Source organism: Elaeis guineensis, chromosome 8 (genome assembly GCF_000442705.2).
Source record: "Elaeis guineensis isolate ETL-2024a chromosome 8, EG11, whole genome shotgun sequence".
NCBI lineage: Eukaryota > Viridiplantae > Streptophyta > Magnoliopsida > Arecales > Arecaceae > Elaeis > Elaeis guineensis.
The window spans coordinates 62046774-62068974 of record NC_026000.2 but is presented as its reverse complement, the minus strand read 5'-3'; positions in this window follow the sequence as shown (position 1 = coordinate 62068974).

Sequence of the window (22201 nt, the reverse complement as noted above, 5' to 3'; positions counted from 1 at the left end):
AAAGTGAGAAGGTGAGCTACGAGTGTCGTGAACCACCAAATTTTAGGGAGATCTTCAAAATCCTCTCAAGCATGTCTGCTAATGATTTGGAGCATCCAAAGAATCAACAAATATCGATCGAAGGAGTTTGATCAGCATCGGCCGTCGAAAGGGCTCTACAACGAGCTAGCACTTGTGAGGAGTCGATCAGACCGAAAGCTTCATGTGGATGATCCGAAAAGGTCAGATATACTGTGTGACTGCATCACGATGATCAGACTCTCCCGACGGTGATCAGATTGTGAAGATCTACTACCCGCACAAAGGTATTATGTTCTGAACATATTACAGTAAAGTATTTACTGTTCAAATTTGAATTTCAAATTTAAATGCATGCATGCTATATATCATATTTAGATCCTAGTATAGAATATTTTTTTATTAATTAATTAGATTAATTAATAATTTCTACTGTAAAATAGTGATTTTAAAAAAGTTTTAAAATTATCATTTTACCCCTGCACTGAATTTTCTCCACAAATGATATTAGAGTGGGATCTTAGATATGATATATATATTTGCATGCGTAGATTAAGTTGTAATCTAAAAGTTTAAATTTGAAATTTAAAATTTAAAATTTAAATTTTGAAAGTTGTGCGAAATTCAAAATTCAAAAATTTGAAATTCAAAATTTAAAATTTGAATTTTGAAATTTGAAATTCAAAATTCAAAAATTTAAAATTTGAAATTTGAAATTTGGTTGAAATTTGAAATTTGAAATTCAAAATTTAAAATTCAAAATTTGAAATTCAAAATTTGAAATTCAAAAATTTGAAATTTGAAATTTTTTGAAATTTGAAATTCAAAATTTAAAATTTAAAATTTCAAATTTAAATTTTGAAATTGGTATATTTAGATATACTTGATCCAAGTAGCAAGTAATCAAATTGGGTTGGTTGCCATGACCGTCTGATCATAGAAGAAAAGTAGGATTTAAAGTCCTCTCCTCCCATTTGATGGGATCTCCTATGGCGATAGGGGTGCCGCTGCAATTGTATCCCATGCAGATGAAGCAGTGAAAGAAATTAAATGTAAAGATTCAATTGTGAACTTTATCATGAATGTGTTAGATTAGATCTAAAGGAATATTCATGATTTTTTTTTTAAAAGTTATTTTTTGTTATGTAATTAGCAATAGGATTGCTATTTATGAAATGTGCTGATCTATTTGTGAAATGAGTCAACATATTTGGTGAACAAAAAATAAAACCTTTCAAATTTGAAAATTCTTTTCGAAATGCCAAATCCTGACCTATCAGTCCAAATACTTAATTAAAAGAATTAAGTGCTGTCTAGTAGGTCTAGAATTGTGAATTAAGACCTAAGACAATTGCATAAACTTGTGGGTCAATGGGTTAGATGGATTAGGTCCATAATTGGGTTAGACCTAAGGTTAGCTTAAAGAAATAGACTAAATTAGAGTAATTGGTCAAATCTAATCAAAAGTTGAATTAGATTAGGTCAAGGATACTCTAGACTCAACTCCAATAGTTGTAGTTGAATGGGTCCATGTCTTTAACTAGACCAAGATGGACTTAATTCATGGCTACACGGTGGAACCCTATTTACTAAGTTGATCAAATTAAAACTAATGAACCGGTTGGTGTCTAAGGTAAGTTTGGCAGTTTGACCAGTGGTTTTTAAGCGGGAGCTATTCGCAGTGATTCGATCTCTGACGAGTTAATGGCTTATCCCCACCACTGATCTCACTTACCTGGCCAACCTGGTGAATTAGGTTTTGATTAGATCCCTTGGTGATAAGGCTCACCCATGTCATTAGGTAAATCAGTTTGACTGATTTAGATGCTCCTAATGCCAGCTTTAACTAAATCCTTTTTAATCTGACTTGGTGAAGTCAGTGGGAGGATTGAAATAGGCTAGATATTTTTTTCTCTTTGATTCTTTAATAAAATCCTCAAAAATTATTAGGTCCTAAAAATGATTAAGTTATATTGATAACTAAAGCATAGCCTCCCATTAAGTGAGTGATAATGAGTCCATTAGTTTAATAATCATTGGAGGCCCAAAGGCTTGGTGCTTATTGACTAATGGAATTATCATTCATAATATGATAATTTGGTTTGAGTCTTTCTGATGGTGGTTAGGTTGGCCGACCAAAGTCGGGCCTGATCATTTATTGGTCCGATTCACCAAATCAAGTCATGTTAATGGTTGAACCTAACCAGATCTTTTCAATGGAGGCCAAAGCCTACTGATTAGGTTCAGGGGCAAAATCAATTATTAAAAGTTGTTTAGAGAAATAACTGGTTATGAACCTACCCATAGATGCACATGAGTTGACCAACTAAAGTTGAGCTCATGTGTAGTCTGTGTGGATTCTAGTATCCACTAAGGAATTAAAGTAATTCCTCGAATTGGAGGTTGAGGCTACCAATTCGTAAAAATACTGGGAGAAACTTTAGACTAAAGTCCAAGTCTTTAGTATTAATAATTTATGTACTAATATAGGTCTGGTTTTTCTTTATGCAGCTGTGGCCACTACCCTTTTGCTCCGATCATTATTAGATAATGACAAGCTCATGGGACCTAATTTTGATAGCTGGTATCGAAAATTAAAAATCATTCTTGAGCATGAGTGGATCCTTTATGTAGTAACGGATCCGGCACCTGAGGAGCCAGTCCCAAACACTAGAGGGGTGGTCTGAGACACTTACCAAAAGTGGCTCAACGACCACACCACCGTTCGGTGCATTATGCTGGCGATAATGAATGATGAGTTCAACTGCAGGTTCGAGAACGCCCAACCACAGGAGATGCTTCAAATGTTGAATGACTCCTTTGGCACGTCTGACGATGTTGAAAGGCACAAAACTAGTTATGCCATTTTCAATGCTCGGATAAGGGATGAAGCCTTAGTCACTGATCATGTACTGTACATGATCGAAATGATTGAGCACCTAAGTAAACTGGACTTTTTCCTGCACGAGCAGCTCGACAAGGATGCGATCCTTAATTCTCTGCCCAAGTCCTACCTTCCCTTCCTTACTCATTTTCGAATGACAAAGCCTGCAGTGAACTACCAAAGCTTGTTGGAGTTGTTGCAGAACTTTGAGAAGGACCACCAGCTCCATAAAGAGTCGGTAAATATTGTGGGAGGGTCTTCTTCTGGTCATCGACCCTTTAAGAAAGGGAAGAAGAACAAGAAGAAGAAGAATAAGAAGGTGCAGCCGTATGCTGGGATGTCTGCACAGGGTCAGACCAAAAGCGCAAGCCCGATCAGAGCCAGGTGGAGTGCTTCTTTTGCAAGAAGCAGAGGCACTGGAAGAGGAACTGTCCTCTATACATTGCCTCACTGGACCCAAACAGGCCGAAGAAGAAGCAAGGTACTTATATGATAACACCTTACAACTTTTTTATTTGTGATACTATTGCCTGGGTATTGGATATCGGAAGCTCTTATCATATTTGCAATTCGATGCAGGGTCTGCAGGTCAGTAGGAGATTTGATGAAGGCGAGAGATTCCTGAACGTTGGAGATGGAAGCAAAGTTTCAGTTCTAGTAATAGAAATCATGAACCTTGTAATCAATTCTCGAAATATAATTCTGAGTGAATGTCACTATTGTCCAAGCTTTTTATTAAATATTATTTCTGTAGGTCTTTTTGTGGGGAAATTCAGTGCAGGGGTAAAATGGTAATTTCAAAACTTTTTCAAAATTATGATTTTACAGCAAAAAAATATTAATTAATCTAATTAATTAACATAAATTTATCCTACACTAGGATCTAAATATGATATATAGCATGCATTCATTTAAATTTGAATTTTAAATTCAAATAGTAAACACTTTACTGTAATGTGTTCAGAACATAATACCTTTGTGTGGGTAGTAGATCACTGCAATCTGATCACCATCGAGAGAGTCTGATAATCGCGACATAGCCACACAGTATATCTGACCTCTGTGGATCGTCCACACGAAGCTGCCATTCTGATCGACTCCTCACGAGTGCTAGCTCGTTGTAGAGCCCTTTTGACGGCCGATGCTGATCGAACTCCTTCGATCGATGTCTGTCAATTTTTAGATACTCCAGATCATCAACAGATGTACTTGAGAGGATGTTGAAGATCTCCCTAAGATTTTATGGGCTCACGACACTCGTAGCTCACTTTCTCACTTCCCGAACCCCAGGCTAAAATTCTAGGGAACTCACCGAAAACCTTGCACCCACTTTTCTTTCTTTTTCTCTGGAAGGATATGGACTTCCTTCTCACGCACAATACTTCTCATGCCCCAAAATTTTTTTTCAAAAATCTTCTTCTTGCACACCCCACTCTTCTCCTCCTTTTATAACCACGTCAAACATCTTATCCAAAAGAAAGGATAAAGATGAATAATTGCACATTTGAATTCAAATCAAATTTTGAATTCAAATGGACACCAACTCATTCCTTATCCACTAAAGGCGTGAGGCATGGCTTAAATTATGCATGGAGTGATTTCATGAGAAACCTTTTCTCATGTAATAAATGGGACGTAAAAAAAGGGATAAGGTGCAAAGATTGATTGCCCATTCAAATTCAAACTTTATTTTGAATTTGAATGGCCAACCAATCATCCTTATCCATTCATATGGCACATTAAAGTGGGGCATGGAGAGGGCTTGGTGTGAGGAAATAATTCATGAGAAGTTTCTTCTCATGAATTCAAATGGATGCAATGGAAGTGAGGTGGTGCTTGGAGATTGGGTCAAGGTGGTTTAATTATTTAAACCAACCTAATTGAACCAAATAATTTAGATCTAATTAGACTAATTTAAATTCAACTAAATTAGGCTTAATTAGGCTCAATAAAATCCTAATCAAATCAGAAATTGACTAAGCCCAACCCCTAATCAAATCAGGGACCAAACCATCTCGACGATTAGGTCAACTCTTAACCTAATCGGGTCAAACCCAACTGAATCCAATTCAATTGGACTTGATCCAAAAATAATTACTAATCAAATTGAGTTAATTAATGATCAAATCACTAATTAAACCTCTCATAAATACTGAGTCCAAATTCGATGGGCAATTGGGCATCAGAATTCATCGATATGTAACCCTGATAGAAAAGTCCCAACCAGTGGGACTCTTGACCCCGGTACCCATAATGTATGGAACTCATGATCAGAGAATCCTGATTCTCGATCACTGAGTCCCAAACATGTAGGATTCTACATCAGCCATCAGATTAGATAGGAACCTCTAATGTGTGTGACCCCACAGGTTCGAACCTAAGCCGATAGCACAGGAACTAATTTCTGCACTAATCGAACTGACTATCTAGCAATGGTACCCAACATCCGGATAGGTCGAATAGTCGCAATCTTAACACTCAGAACCTACATGAATATGGTTACTGTATAATTCATCCTTTTGACCCCTGTGTCTAGGACGACTCAGGGTTAAACTGTCAACCCTATCAGATCATCCGAATCATGCTCAAGTCAAACAGTCCTGTGACTCCTCACAAGGACTACCCTGGCCAAGGTTTTGCTAAATTGAAACACAACTATACATAGCTCCTAAACTGGAGTGGTCAATCCCATCTTGACACATGCACCGACAAGTCAAGTACTTGACTACACCCAGCAGCCTTCCTCACTGAATTAAAAATTCAGATAGTCCAGTGCCTAAGTGCAGTGAGTTGCTTGCAAGTCACCGTGGCGGTCTCAGGTCGGAGGGACATTTATACCCATATCCCATCGGAGCAAATCTTGACAGTAGAAATAGCTCCGGAGTTGGTCACGTTCAGTGCAGATGTACCCTTATATCTCACATGTATGCCATACCAGTGTCACCACACTCATTGGTTAAGAGGACAACCAACCTATATGATACACAACGACCTATACTTGATAAACGTTGTCATCCTTGGTAACAACGTATCATTTGGTCGCGAACAGATTTAAGGACTAAACGACAAATCCTCCTTTGTCGAGTCTAAATAGTCCTAAGGACTTCACCGCAACATAGGAGTTCATTAGAAGATGAAACATTTTGTAATGAAAAATACCAAAATAATTTTTATTAATTCATAATTTATGTACATATACAAAAATAAGCACAACCATCAACAGGCTGACGATTGGCTTTGGAATACTATTCCCAACAATCTCCCACTTAGCCTAAAGCCAATCGGTGCAGTATCTAATACCCATCTTCGACTTATAGTTGTCGAACTCCTTCATCGCAATGACTTTAGTGAATGGGTCAGCTAGGTTCTCCTTCTCGTCGATCTTCTGAAGATCGACGTCACCTCGATCCATAATTTCTGGATGAGATGGTAGCGGTGCAGAATATGCTTCGTCCGTTGGTGTGCCTTTAGTTCCTTCGCCTGAGCAATGGCTCCAAAGCTGTCACAGTAGAGCAGAACTGGACCAACAATGGAGGGTGCTACTCCGAGCTCGGTGATGAATTTCCTCAGCCACACCGCTTCTTTGGCAGCATCTAATGCAGCGACATACTCCACCTCGCAAACTGAATCAGCCACTATGTGCTGCTTGGAACTTTTCCAGCAGATAGCCCCACCATTAAGGGTAAAAATAAATCCTGACACACTTTTGCTGTCATCGTGATCAGACTGGAAACTAGAGTCTGTAAATCCTACAAGTCTCAAGTTCGATTCACCATAAACAAGCCACTGGTCCTTAGTATTTCTTAAATACTTCAGGATGGTTTTAACAATCTTCCAGTGATTCTCCCCTGGATCAGATTGGTATCTACTCACTACCCCTAGTGAGTATGCCACATCTGGTCGTGTACATGTCATGGTGTACATGATAGATCCCACTGCCGAAGTATATGGAATCTTACCCATACGCTCTCTCTCTTGAGGTATTGTCGGACAATCCCTCTTCGAGAGAGAAATTCCATGGTCTATCGGAAGATAGCCTTTCTTGGAATTCTCCATACTGAACCTCTTCAGTATAGTATCAATGTACGTGGACTGAGATAAACCAAGCAACCTTTTAGATCTATCCCTATAGATCCTCATCCCTAGGATGTAAGAAGCTTCTCCCAGATCCTTCATGGAGAACTGTGACACAGCCAAATCTTTATTCCCTGTAATGCAGGGACATCATTCCGATTAAGAGAATGTCATCCACATACAATACAAGAAATACTACTACTGGACCATTAGCCCACTTATAAATGCATGGCTCTTCTCCGTTCTTAACGAAGCTATACATCTTGATCATCTTATCAAAACATATGTTCCAACTCTGTGATGCCTGCTTAAGTCCATAAATGGACCTCTGTAGCCTGCACACCTTAGACTCATCTGTAGATGTGAATCCTTCAGGTTGTATCATATACACCTCTTCATCCAACTCTCCGTTTAGGAAAACTGTCTTCACATCCATCTGCCAGATTTCATAGTCCAAATGGACAGCTATCGCAAGCATAATCCGAATGGATTTGAGCATTGCCACAGGAGAAAACATATTGTCATAGTCTATACCATAACATTGTCGATATCCCTTGGCAACTAGACGGGCTTTATACGTTTCTACCTTTCCATCTGTGCCTCTCTTCCTCTTGAAGACCCACTTACACCCTATGGGTTTTACTCCTTTGGGTGGGTCAACCAATGTCCACACATCGTTGACCTTCATGGACTCCATTTTGGATTTCATGGCCTCTAGCCATTTCTCAGAGTCGGGTCTCTACATTGCATCCATGTAGGTGATCGATCCTCATCATTTTCATCAAGTTCGATAGGATCGTCATCCCGGACCAAGAAATCATAGTATCTGTCCGATTGACGTGGTACTCTACCAGATCGCCTTAAGGGTGCTTGAACAATGGGCTCCGAATCTGATCTAATCAAATCCGGTTCAGGTTCAGCAACTTGTGTCGATTTTTTCACCTGTCGAACTTCATCAAGTTCGACCTTAGACTTCACCAAGGAACTCTTTTTTCAAAAAGATTGCCTTAAGACTGACAAACACTTTTTGCTCATCAGCTTGGTAGAAGTAATACCTTTGGTCTCTTTTGGGTACCCTATAAAATTACACTTGTCAGACCTAGGTCAAAGCTTGTCCATAATTAGACGTTTAACATAAGCCAAACACCCCCAAACCCTAAGGTGTGAGAGTACTGGCTTACGTCCTATCCATATCTCATATGGCATTTTGGTTACAGACTTACTCGAAACTCTATTTAGAAGGTAACAAGCCGATTCGAGCACATATCCCCAAAGGGAGATCGGCAGACCAGCAAATTCCATCATGGATCGAATCATGTCCAACAAGGTCCGATTCCTCCTTTCAGATACACCATTATGTTGTGGTGTTCCAGGAGGAGTCCACTGAGAGAGAATCCCATTCTCCCCAAGGTATGTTAGAAAATCATTGGAAAGGTATTCACCTCCTCGATTAGATCGAAGAGTTTTAATACACTTTCCAGTTTATTTTTCTACCTCATTTCAGAATAGTTTGAACATTTCAAATGACTCCGACTTATGCTTCATTAAATAAACATACCCATACCTCGATAGGTCGTCTGTAAAGGTTATGAAGTAGAAATATCCACCTCTTACACTTGAGCTCATGAGTCCACATACATCAGAATGTACCAAAGCCAAGAGTTCACTGGCTCGCTCACCTTTTTCAGTAAAAGGTGACTTGGTCATTTTATCAGGAAGACAGGACTCACAGGTTGGAAGTGATTCACAATCACCTACTTCAAGAATTCCTTCTTGAGCCAACCTGTTTATCCTGTTCTTATTGATATGACCTAGACTACAGTGCCAAAGGTAGACTTCTGACACATTATCTATTCTAGGGCGTTTACCGGAGGTTTGAACCACATTAACAAGTTGTGATAGAAAGTAAATTCTATTATTAAGTTATCCAACAAACATTGTAACACCATTCAAAATGATATTGCAAATATTTTCTTTTATTAAAAAATGATAACCGTTCATGGCCAAAAGGCCTACAGAAATAATATTTAATAAAAAGCTTGGACAATAGTGACATTCACTCAGAATTACATTTTGAGAATTGATTACAAGGTTCATGATTCCTAATGCTAGAACTGAAACTTTGCTTCCATTTCCAACGTTGAGGAACCTCTCGCCTTCATCAAATCTCCCACTGACCTGCACACCCTGCATCGAATTGCAAATATGATAAGGGCTTCCGGTATCCAATACCCAGGCAGTAGTATCACAAATGGAAAAGTTGCAAGGTGTTATCATATAAGTACCTTGCTTCTTCTTCGGCCTGTTCGGGTCCAGGGAGGCAATGTATAGAGGACAGTTCCTCTTCCAGTGCCCCTGCTTCTTACAAAAGAAGCACTCCGCCTGGCTCTGGTCAGGTTTGCACTTCTTGGTCTGATCCTGTGCAGACGTCCCAGCATGCAGCTGCACCTTCTTATTCTTCTTCTTCTTGTTCTTCTTCTTCCCTTTCTTAAAGGGTCGATGACCAGAAGAAGACCCTCCCACAACATTCACCGACTCCTTATGGAGCTGGTGATCCTTCTCAAAGTTCTGCAGCAACCCCAACAAGCCGTGGTAGTTCACTGCAGGCTTTGTCATTCGAAAATGAGTAAGAAAGGGGAGGAAGGACTTGGGCAATGAATTAAGGATCGCATCCTTATCGAGCTGCTCGTGCAAGAGAAAGCCCAGTTTTCTTAGGTGCTCAATCATTTCGATCATGTATAGTACATGATCAATGACTGAGGCTCCATCCCTCATCCGAGCATTGAAAATGGCACAACTAGTTTTGTGCCTTTCAACATCGTCAGGCGTGCCAAAAGAGTCATTCAATATTTGAAGCATCTGCTATGGCTGGACGTTCTCGAACCTGCGGCTGAACTCATCATTCATTGCCACCAGCATAATGCACCGAACGGTGGTGCGGTCGTTGAACCACTTCTGATAAGTGTCTCAGACCGTCTCTCTAACGTTCGGGGCTGGCTCCTCAAGTGCCGGATCCATTACTACATAAAGGATCCGCTCATGCTCAAAGATGATTTTTAATTTTCGATACCAGCTATCGAAATTAGGTCCCATGAGCTTATCATTATCTAATAATGATCGGAGGGATAGGGTAGTGGCCATAGCTGCATAAAGGAAAACCAGACCTCTATTAGTACATAAATTATAAATACTAAAGACTTGGACTTTAGTCTAAAGTTTCTCTCAGTATTTTTATGAACTGGTAGCCTCAACCTCCAATTCGAGGAATTACTTTAATTTCTTAGTGGGTACTAGAATCCACATAGACTACACACGAGCCCAACTTTGATTGGTCAACCCATGTGCATCTATGGGTAGGTTCATAACCAGTTGTTTCTCTAAACAACTTCTAGTAATTGATTTTGCCTCAGAACCTAATCAGTAGGCTTTGGCCTCCACTGAAAAGATCTGGTTAGGTCCAACCATTAATATGATTTGATTTGATGAATCAGACCAATAAATGATCAGGCCCAACTTTGGCCGGCCAACCTGACCACCATCAGAAAGACTCAAACCAAATTATCATATTATGAATGATAATTCCATTAGTCAATAAGCACCAGGCCTTTGGGCCTCCAATGATTATTAAACTAATGGACTCATTATCACTCACTTAATGGGAGGCTATGACTTAGTTATCAATATAAGTTAATCATTTTTAGGGACCTAATAATTTTTTATAGATTTTATTAAAAGATAGATGAGAAGAAAATATCCAGTCAATTTCAATCCTCCCACTGACTTCACCAAGTCAGATTAAAAAAAAAAGATTTAATTAAAGCTGGTATTAGGAGCACCTAAATCAGTCAAACTGATTTACCTAATGACATGGGTGAGCCCTAATCACCAAGTAATCTAATCAAAATCTAATTCACCAGGTTGGCCAGGTAAGTGAGATCAGTGGTGGGGATATGCCATTAACTCGTCAGAGATCGAATCACTGCGAGTAGCTCCTGCTTAAAAACCACTGGTCAAACTGCCAAACTTACCTTAGACACCAACCGGTTCATTAGTTTTAATTTGATCAACTTAGTAAATTAGGTTCCACCGCGTAGCCATGAATTAAGTCCATCTTGGTCTAGTTAAAGACATGGACCCATTCAACTACAACTATTGGAGTTGAGTCTAGAGTATCCTTGACCTAATCTAATTCAACTTTTGATTAGATTTGACCAATTACTCTAATTTAGTCCATTTCTTTAAGCTAACCTTAGGTCTAACCCAATTATGGACCTAATCTATCTAACCCATTGACCCACAAGTTTATGCAATTGTCTTAGGTCTTAATTCATAATTCTAGACCTACTAGACAACACTTAATTCTTAATTAAGTATTTGGGCTGATGGGTCAGGGTTTGATATTTTAAAAATAATTTTTAAATTTGAAAGGTTTTATTTTCTATTCACCAAATATGTTGACTCATTTCACAAATAGATCAGCACATTTCATAAATAGCAATCAAAATAAATCATGAATATTTCTTTAGATCTATTCTAACATATTCATGATAAATTATATAATTAAACCTTTACAATTAATTTCTTTCGCTGCTTCATCTGTATGGGATATAATTACAGTGGCACCCCTACCACTATAAGAGACCCCATCGAATGGAAGGAGAAGGCCTTTAAACCCTACTTTTCTCCTATGACCGGACAGCCATGGCAACCAACCCAATTCGATTACTTGCTACTTGGATCAAGTATATCTAAATATACCAATTTCAAAATTTAAATTTCAAATTTCAAATTTTAAATTTTAAATTTCAAATTTCAAACAAATTTCAAATTTCAAATTTTTGAATTTTAAATTTTGAATTTCAAATTTTGAATTTTAAATTTGAAATTTTCACCAAATTTTAAATTTCAAATTTCAAATTTTTAAATTTTGAATTTTGAATTTCAAAATTCAAATGTCAAATTTTGAATTTCAAATTTTTGAATTTTGAATTTTGAATTTCGAACAACTTTCAAAATTCAAATTTTGAATTTTGAATTTTAAATTTTAAATTTAAACTTTTAGCTTACAACTTAATCTACACATGCAAATATATATATCAAATCTAAGAACCCGCTCTGATACCATTTGTGGGGAAATTCAGTACAAGGGTAAAATAGTAATTTTAAAACTTTTTTAAAATTATGATTTTACAGTGGAAAAATATTAATTAATCTAATTAATTAACATGAATTTACCCTACACTAGGATCTAAATATGATATACAGCATGCATTCATTTAAATTTGAATTTCAAATTCAAATAGTAAACACTTTACTGTAATGTGTTCAGAACACAATACCTTTGTGCGAGTAGTAGATCACCGCAATCTGATCACCATCGGGAGAGTCTGATCATCACGACATAGCCGCACAGTGTATCTGGCCTCTATGGATCATCCATATGAAGCTTCTGATTTGATCGACTCCTCACGAGTGCTAGCTCGTTGTAGAGTCTTTTTGACGGTCGATGCTGATCGAACTCCTTCGATCGATATCTATCGATTCTTTGGATGCTCCAGATCGTCAACAGATATGCTTGAGAGGATGTTGAAGATCTTTCTGAGATTTTGTAGGCTCACGACACTCGTAGCTCACTTTCTCACTTTCTGAATCCCAGGCTAAAACTCTAGGAAACTCACCGGAAACCTTGCACCCACTTTTCTTTCTTTTCTTTCTTTTTCTCTTGGAAGGATTGGACTTCCTTCTCATGCACAAGACTTCTCACACCCCAAAATTTTTCTCCAAAAATCTTCTTCTTGCATGCCCCACTCTTCTCCTCCTTTTATAACCACGTCAAACGTCTTATCCAAAAGAAAAGATAAAGATGAGTAATTGCACATTTGAATTCAAATCAAATTTTGAATTCAAATAGACACCAACTCATCCCTTATCCACTAAAGGCATGAGACGTTGCTTAAATTGTGCATGGAGTGATTTCATGAGAAACTTTTTCTCATGTAATAAATGGGGCATAAAAAAAGGGATAAGGTGCAAAGATTGATTGCCCATTCAAATTCAAATTTTATTTTGAATTTGAATGGCCAACCAATCATCCTTATCCATTCATATGGCACATTAAAGTGGGGTGTGGAGAGGGCTTGGCGTGAGGAAATAATTCATGAGAAGTTTCTTCTTATGAATTCAAATGGGTGCAATGGAAGTGAGGTGGTGCATGGAGATTGGGTCAAGGTGGTTTAATTATTTAAACCAACCTAATTGAATCAAATAATTTAGGTCCAATTAGACTAATTTAAACCCAACTAAATTAGGCTTAATTAGGCTCAATAAAATATTAATGAAATCAAGAATTGACTAAGCTCAACCCCTGATCAAATCAGGGATCAAACCATCTCGACGATTAGGTCAACTCTTAACCTAATCGGGTCAAACCCAACTGAATCCAATTCAATTGGACTTGATCCAAAAATAATTACTCAATCAAATTAAGTTAATTAGTGATCAAATCATTAATTAAACCTCTCATAAATACTGAGTCCAAATTCGATGGGCAATCGGGCATCATAATTCATCGATATGTAATCCTGATAGAAAAGTCCCAACCAGTGGGACTCTTGATCCCGGTACCCATAATGTGTGAAACTCATGATCAGAGAATCCTGATTCTCGATCACTGAGTCCCAAACATATAGGATTCTACATCAGCCATCAGATCAGATAGGAACCTCTAATGTGTGTGACCCCGCAGGTTCGAACCTAATCTGGTAGCACAGGAACTAATTCCAGTACTAATCGAAGTGATCATCTAGCAATGGTAACTGACGTCTGATAGGTCGAATAGTCGCAATCGCAATACTCAGAACCTACATGAATATGGTTACTGTATAATTCATCCTTTTGACCTCTGTGTTTAGGACGACTCAGGGTTAAACTGTCAACCCTGATCAGATCATCCGAATCGTGCTCAACTCAAACAGTCCTGTGACTCCTCATAAGGACTACCCTAGTCAAGGTTTTGCTAAATTGAAATACGACTGTACACAGCTCCTAAATAAGAGTGGTCAATCCCATCTTGACACACGCACCGACAAGTCAAGTACTTGACTACACCCAGCAGCCTTCCATCATTGAATTAAAAATTCAAGTAGTCCAGTACCTAAGTGCAGTGAGTTGCTTGCAAGTCACCGTGGCGGTCTCAGGTCGGAGGGACATTTATACTCATATCCCATCGGAGCAAATCTTGACAGCAGAAATAGCTTCGGAGTTGGTCACGTTCAGTGCAGATTTACCCTTACATCTCATCTGTATGGCATACCAGTGTCTCCACACTCATTGGTTAAGAGGACAACCAACCTATATGATACACAACGACCTATGCTTGATAAACATTATCATCCTTGATAACAACGTATCATTTGATCGCGAACAGATTTAAGGACTAAACGATAAATCCTCCTTTGTCGAGTCTAAATAGTCCTAAGGACTTCACCACAACATAGGAGTTCATTAGAAGATGAAATATTTTGTGATGAAAAATGCCAAAATAGTTTTTATTAATTCATAATTCATGTATATATATAAAAATGAGCACAACCGTCAACAGGCTGACGATTGGCTTTGGGATACTATTCCCAACACTTTTGGCCATGAATGGTTATCAATTTTTAATAAAAGGAAATATTTGCAATATCATTTTGAATGGTGTTACAATGTTTGTTGGATAACTTAAAAATAGAATTTACTTTCTATCACAACCTGTTAATATGGTTCAAACCTCCGATAAATGCCCTAGAATAGATAATGTGTCAGAAGTCTATCTTTGGCACTGTAGGTTAGGTCATATCTATAAGAACAGGATAAACAGGTTGGCTCAAGAAAGAATTCTTGAAGTAGGTGATTATGAATCACTTCCAACCTGTGAGTCCTGTCTTCTTGATAAAATGACCAAGTCATCTTTTACTGAAAAAAGTGAGCGAGCCAGTGAACTCTTGGCTCTGGTACATTCTGATGTATGTGGACCCATGAGCTCAAGTGCAAGAGGTGGATATTTCTACTTCATAACCTTCACAGACGACCTATCGAGGTATGGGTATGTCTATTTAATGAAGCATAAGTCAGAGTCGTTTGAAATCTTCAAACTATTTCGAAATGAGGTAGAAAAATATACTGAAAAGTGTATTAAAACTCTTCGATCTGATCGAGGAGGTGAATACCTTTCCAATGATTTTCTAACATATCTTGGGGAGAATGGGATTCTCTCTCAGTGGATACCTCCTGGAACACCATAGCATAATGGTGTGTCTGAAAGGAGGAATCGGACCTTGTTGGACGTGGTTCGATCCATGATGGAGTTTGCTGGTCTGCCGATCTCCCTTTGGGGATATGCGCTCGCATCGGCTTGTTACCTTCTAAATAGGGTTTCGAGTAAGTCTGTAAACAAAATACCATATGAGATATGGATAGGACGTAAGCCAGTACTCTCACACCTTAGGGTTTGGGGGTGTCCGATTTATGTTAAACATTTAATTACGGACAAGCTTGGACCTAGGTCTGACAAGTATAATTTTATAGGATACCCAAAAGAGACCAAAGGGTATTACTTCTATCTAGCTGATGAGCAAAAAGTGTTTGTCAGTCTTAAGGCAATCTTTTTGGAAAGGAGTTCCTTGGTGAAGAGATTGTTGCCTCTAAGGTCGAACTTGACGAAATTCAACAGGTGAAAAATTCGACGCAAGTTGCTGAACCTGAACCGGATTTGATTAGATCTGATCCGGAGCCCATTGTTCAAGCACCCTTAAGGCGATCTGGTAGAGTACCACGTCAACCAGACAGATACTATGGTTTCTTGGTTCGGGATGATGATCCTATCGAACTTGATGAAAACGATGAGGATCCGATCACCTACATGGATGCAATGCAGAGACCCGACTCTGAGAAATGGCTAGAGGCCATGAAATCTGAAATGGAGTCCATGAAGGTCAACGATGTGTGGACATTGGTTAACCCACTCGAAGGAGTAAAACCCATAGGGTGTAAGTGGATCTTCAAGAGGAAGAGGGGCGCAGACGGAAAGGTGGAAACCTATAAAGCCCATCTGGTTGCCAAGGGATATCGTCAACATTATGGTATAGACTATGATGAGACATTTTCTCCTGTGGCAATGCTCAAATCCATTAGGATTATGCTTGTGATAGCTGCCTATCTGGACTATAAAATCTAGCAGATGGATGTGAAGATAGCTTTCCTAAACGGAGAGCTGGACGAAGAGGTGTATATGATACAACTGAAGGATTGACATCCACAGATGAGTCTAAGGTGTGCAGACTACAGAGGTCCATTTATGGACTTAAGCAGGCATCCTGGAGTTGGAACATATATTTTGATAGGACGATCAAGACGTATGGCTTCGTTAAGAATGGAGAAGAGCCCTGCATTTATAAGTGGGCTAAAGGTCCAGTAGTAGTATTTCTTGTATTGTATGTGGATGACATTCTTTTAATGGGGAATGATATCCCTGCATTACAAGGAATAAAGATTTGGTTGTCGTCATAGTTCTCCATGAAGGATCTGGGAGAAGCTTCCTACATCCTAAGGATGAGGATCTATAGGGATAGATCTAAAAGGTTGCTGGGTTTATCCCAGTCTACATACATAGATACTATGCTGAAGAGGTTCAGCATGGAGAATTCCAAGAAAGGCTATCTACCGATAGGCCATAGAATTTCTCTCTCGAAGAGGGATTGTCCGACAACACCTCAAGAGAGAGAGAGCGTATGGGTAGGATTCCATATGCTTCGGTAGTGAGATCTATCATGTACTCCATGACATGTACACGACCAGATATGGCATACTCACTAGGGATAGTGAGTAGATACCAATCTGATCCAGGAGAGAATCACTGGAAGGTTGTTAAAACCATCCTGAAGTATTTAAGAAATACTAAGGACCAATGGCTTGTTTATGGCGAATCGGACTTGAGACTTATAGGGTTTACAGACTCTAGTTTCCAGTCTGATCACGATGACAACAAAAGTATGCCAGGATTTATTTTTACCCTTAATGGTGGGGCTATCTGCTGGAAGAGTTCCAAGCAACACATAGTGGCTGATTCAGTTTGCGAGGTGGAGTATGTCGCTGCATCAGATGCTGCCAAAGAAGCAGTGTGGTTGAGAAAATTCATCACCAAGCTTGAAGTAGCACCCTCCCTTGTTGGTCCAGTTCTGCTCTACTGTGACAGCTCTGGAGCCATTGCTTAGGTGAAGGAACTTAAGGCATACCAGCGGACGAAGCATATTCTACGCCACTACCATCTCATCTGAGAAATTATGGATCGAGGTGACATCGACCTTCAGAAAATTGACAGAAAGGAGAACCTGACTGACCCATTCACTAAAGCCATTGTGGTGAAGGAGTTCGACGACTACAAGTCGAAGATGGGTATTAGATACTGCACCAATTGGCTTTAGGCCAAGTGGAGATTGTTGGGAATAGTGTCCCAAAGCCAATCGTCAGCCTATTGATGGTTGTGCTCATTTTTGTATATGTACATGAATTATGAATTAATAAAAATTATTTTGGTATTTTTATCATAAAATATTTCATCTTCTAATGAACTCCTATGTTGTGATGAAGTCCTTAGGACTATTTAGACTCAACAAAGGAGGATTTATCGTTTAGTCCTTAAATCTGTTCGCGACCAAATGATACGTTGTTACCAAAGACGACATCGTTTATCAAGCATAGGTCGTTGTGTGCCATATAGGTTGGTTGTCCTCTTAACCAATGAGTGTGGAGACATTGGTATGGCATACAGGTGAGATGTAAGGTACATCTGCATTGAACGTGACCGACTTCGAGCTATTTCTGCTATCAAGATTTGCTCCGATGGAATATGGGTATAAATATCCCTCCGACCTGAGACCGCCACGGTGACTTGCAAGCAACTCACTGCACTTAGGCACTGGACTATCTGAATTTTTAATTCAGTGACGGAAGGCTGCTGGGTGTAGTCAAGTACTTGACTTGTCAGTGCGTGTGTCAAGATGGGATTTACCACTTCAGTTTAGGAGCTGTGTACAGTCATATTTTAATTTAGTAAAATCTTGGCCAGGGTAGTCTTTGTGAGGAGTCACAGGACTATTTGAGTTGAGCACGATTCAGATGATCTAATCAGGGTTGACAGTTTAACCCTGAGTCATCCTAAACATAGAGGTCAAAAGGATGAATTATACGGTAACCATATTCACATAGGTTCTGAGTGTTGCAATTGCGATCATTCGACCTATCCGATCATCGGGTACTATTGCTAGATGGTCACTTTGATTAGTACAGAAATTGGTTCCTGTGCTACTGGCTTAGGTTCGAACCTGTGGGGTCACACACATTAGAGGTTCCTATCTGATCTGATAGCTGATGAAGAATCTTTCATGTCTAGGATTCTGTGATCGAGAATCAAGATTCTCTGATCATGAATTCCACATATTTTGGGTACCAAGGTCAAGAGTCCCACTGGTTTAGGACTCTTCGGTCAGGGTTACATATCGATGAATTCTGATGCCCGATTACCCATCAGATTTGGACTCAATAATTATGAGAGGTTTAATTAGTGATTTGATCGCTAATTAACTTAATTTGATTGAGTAATTATTTTTGGATCAAGTCCAATTGAATTGGATTCTGTTGGGTTTGACCCGATTAGGTTAAGAGTTGACCTAATCGTCGAGATGGTTTGGTCCCTGATTTGATCAAGGGTTGGGCTTAATCAATTCCTGATTTGATTAGAATTTTATTGAACCTAATTAAGCCTAATTTAGTTGGATTTAAATTAGTCTAATTGGGCCTAACTTATTTGGTTCAATTAGGTTGGTTTAAATAATGAAACCACCTTGACCCATTCTCCCTGCGCCACCACACTTCCACTGCGCCCATTTGAATTCATGAGAAGGAAGTTCTCATGAATTTTTCCTCATGCAAAGCCCTCCTCATGCCCTACTTTAATGCACCAAATGAGTGGATAAGGATGATTAGTTGGCCATTCAAATTCAAAACAAAAGTTTGAATTTGAATGAGCAACCAATCTTAGCATCTTGACCTTATCCTCTTTTAACGCCCCATTTATTACATGAGAAAATATTTCTCCTGAAATCACGCACGCACAAATTAAGCCACACCCTCCTCTTCTCACACCCTTGGTGGATAGGAATAAATTGATTTCTATTTGAATTCAAAATTTGATTTGAATTCAAATGTGCAATTACTCATCTTTATCCTCTCACGTGGATAAGATGTTTGACATTGTTTTAAAAGGAGGAGAAGAGTGGGGCGTGTACAAGAAAAATTTTGGAGAAAAAATCTGGGCGTGAGGAATCCTTGTGTGCAAGGTGAAGGTCAATATCCTTTCGAGAGAAAAAGAAAGAAAAGAAAGAAAAAGTGTGCGTAGAGTTTCAGTGAGTTCTTCAGGGTTTCAGCCTGGAGTTCGAAAAGTGAGAAGGTGAGCTACGAGTGATGTGAGCCCATCAATTTTAGGGTGATCTTCAAAATCCTCTCATGCACATCTACTGATGATCCAGAGCATCCGAAGAATCGACAGACATCGATCGAAGAAGTTCGATCAGCATCGACCGTCAAAAGGGCTCTACAACGAGCTAGCACTCGTGAGGAGTCGATCAGACCGGGAGCTTTGTATGGATGATCTACAGAGGCCAGACATGCTGTATGGCTGCATTGTGATGATCAGACTCTTCCGACGGTGATCAGATTGCGGCGATCTACTACCCGCACAAAGGTATTATGTTCTGAACACATTACAGTAAAGTGTTTACTATTCAAATTCGAATTTCAAATTTAAATGCATGCATGCTATATATCATATTTAGATCCTAGTGTAAGGTAAATTTTTATTAATTAATTAGATTAATTAATAATTTTTACTGTAAAATAGTAATTTTGAAAAAGTTTTAAAATTATCATTTTACCCCTACACTGAATTTTCCCCACACGAACTTCGTCAAGCTTGACTTTAGAGGTACTTATTTCTTTACTAAGGAACTCCTTTTTCAAATAGTGTACCTTACTACTGACAAATAGTTTTTATTCATGTCACGCCCCCGACCCAAGATTGTGAATCGAGGGTCGCGGCAACCGTCGCATACTCATGAAGAACTCTCTTCATAAGCATGCAAGGCATCTCATCACGATATCAATGCATCGCAGCGGAATAAATTCAAATAATTATTATTCAACTTTAATTCAAGTAATTAAATCAAATGTCTTACATCCAATATTTTTTTCTAAAACAATAAAAACAATAGATCTAAGTTCAATGAAGTTGACAATGCTAATCTCGCTTCTAAAAGCTCTGTCCCAATATTTCGTCCCACGCTTGAAATTAATTATCTGAATCTGAAAAATAGAAAGAAAGGTAATGAGCTAAACAGCCCAGTAAGTAACAAGTATCTCTACCAGATATTTTAGATAATATATAATTTCCAAAAATAATGCTGCAAATAAACATAAGAGTATATTTCATGCTGATTTAATACAAATCAAATATTTTAAATATTCACATATAATATAATCATAAATCCGATTCGATTCAAAACACTTGTAACTCAACAGCCTTGACTATGACCAACGTTTAACCCCCATTGGCGGGGTCCACATGATACCAGCGCACAACCCCCACTGGCAGGGTCCACAAATACCAGCGCACAACCCCCACTAGCAGGGTCCACAAACACCAGCGCACAACCCCCACTGGTAGGGTCCACAAATACCAGCGCACAACCCCCACTGGCAGGGTCCACAGAAACATAGTTAGGCTGAGAGCATAAATCCGATCTGTATCAAAATACTTTGTACCATAATATATCATAATCTTTCACTAAACATGTGCATAAATCGATATACCATAACATTTCAAAAGCACTTTTCTTTCAAAACATAATTTCATAAATCATGCATAATTTCAGAGAATAATTATTTATTTTAGAATAAATATAGAATATCTCGAGAAGATGATTCATTACTTACCTTTTACGGAGTACTGAATGAACGGATCGACTAACTTCTAGGAGATTCTTCCGTGCCTATTATCCAAAATTATATTTTTACATTAATTTTAATTCAAAATTAAATCTAACAAATTCCAAAATCAAAATCTCGCTTAAAATCAGACTCGTCTCTAAACTCGATCAGAATCATCAGATGAAGCCTTCCCTTACACTAATCTTAGAAGGATAACTTTAGAGAGAGAAATCCATCAAGAGAGAGAGAAACAAGCTAGAGAGAGAAAATTCTAGAGAGAGAAAGTAGAGAGAGAAAGTCCAACTCCAGAGAGAGAAAGTCAGGGTTCAGACTGAAAGAAGAGAGAGAAACTCTCTCTCTCATCAATTTCATTTTTTTTTCATTTATTTATTTATTTATTTATTTATTTACTTACTTACTTATATATATATATATAAATATATATATATATATTATTATTATTATTATTATTTTCTTTTCTTTTCTTTTCTTTTCTTTTTCTTCTTTTTCTTTCCTTTTCTTTTTCTCTTTTTCCTTCTTTCTCTTTTCTTTTTCTTCTTTTTCTTTTTCTTCTTTTTCTTTTTTTCTTCTTTTTCTTGGTTCTTCCCATGCCGGAACAGGGGACCGGCATCCTCCGGCCTTGACCGGCCGTTCGGGCCATGGCCGCCGCGGTGGAGGCCGGCGGAAGACGGGGGCCACTCCCCCAGTCACGGAGGAGCGTGGCCGACGATCGATTTCGATCACCGACGTCAGAAAATTCAAGGAAAAGAGACCCAAAAATAGGGTGTCTTTCCCGACCGAAAGATCGACGACACTCGTCGCCGGCCGCCTCAAGCACAGGTACGGGAAGATAGGGAAGGAAGAGAGGAAGGAAAGGAAAGCTCACCCCCGACCTCCGGTGACCTCACCGGCGAGAAATCACGATGAGAAACCAACAGTGCCCGCGGCTCTACTTCGGGAAAATCAGAGAGAAAGAGAGGGAGAAGAGGCCGATGATCGATCTCAAGAGAGAGGGGAGACCTTCTTATAGAGGATCCTAGGATTTCGAGAGATCCTAGGACTCCTAATAGGCTTGGGTCTCGCCGGAGAAGAAGACTCCTACTGGGAGTCTTCTTCCCGATTTTTACTCTATTTTTTTTTTTTTCATTTTGGGCTTTGGTCTGCTGGGCTGGGCTTGGTTGGGCTGGGTTTTGGGCTATCACA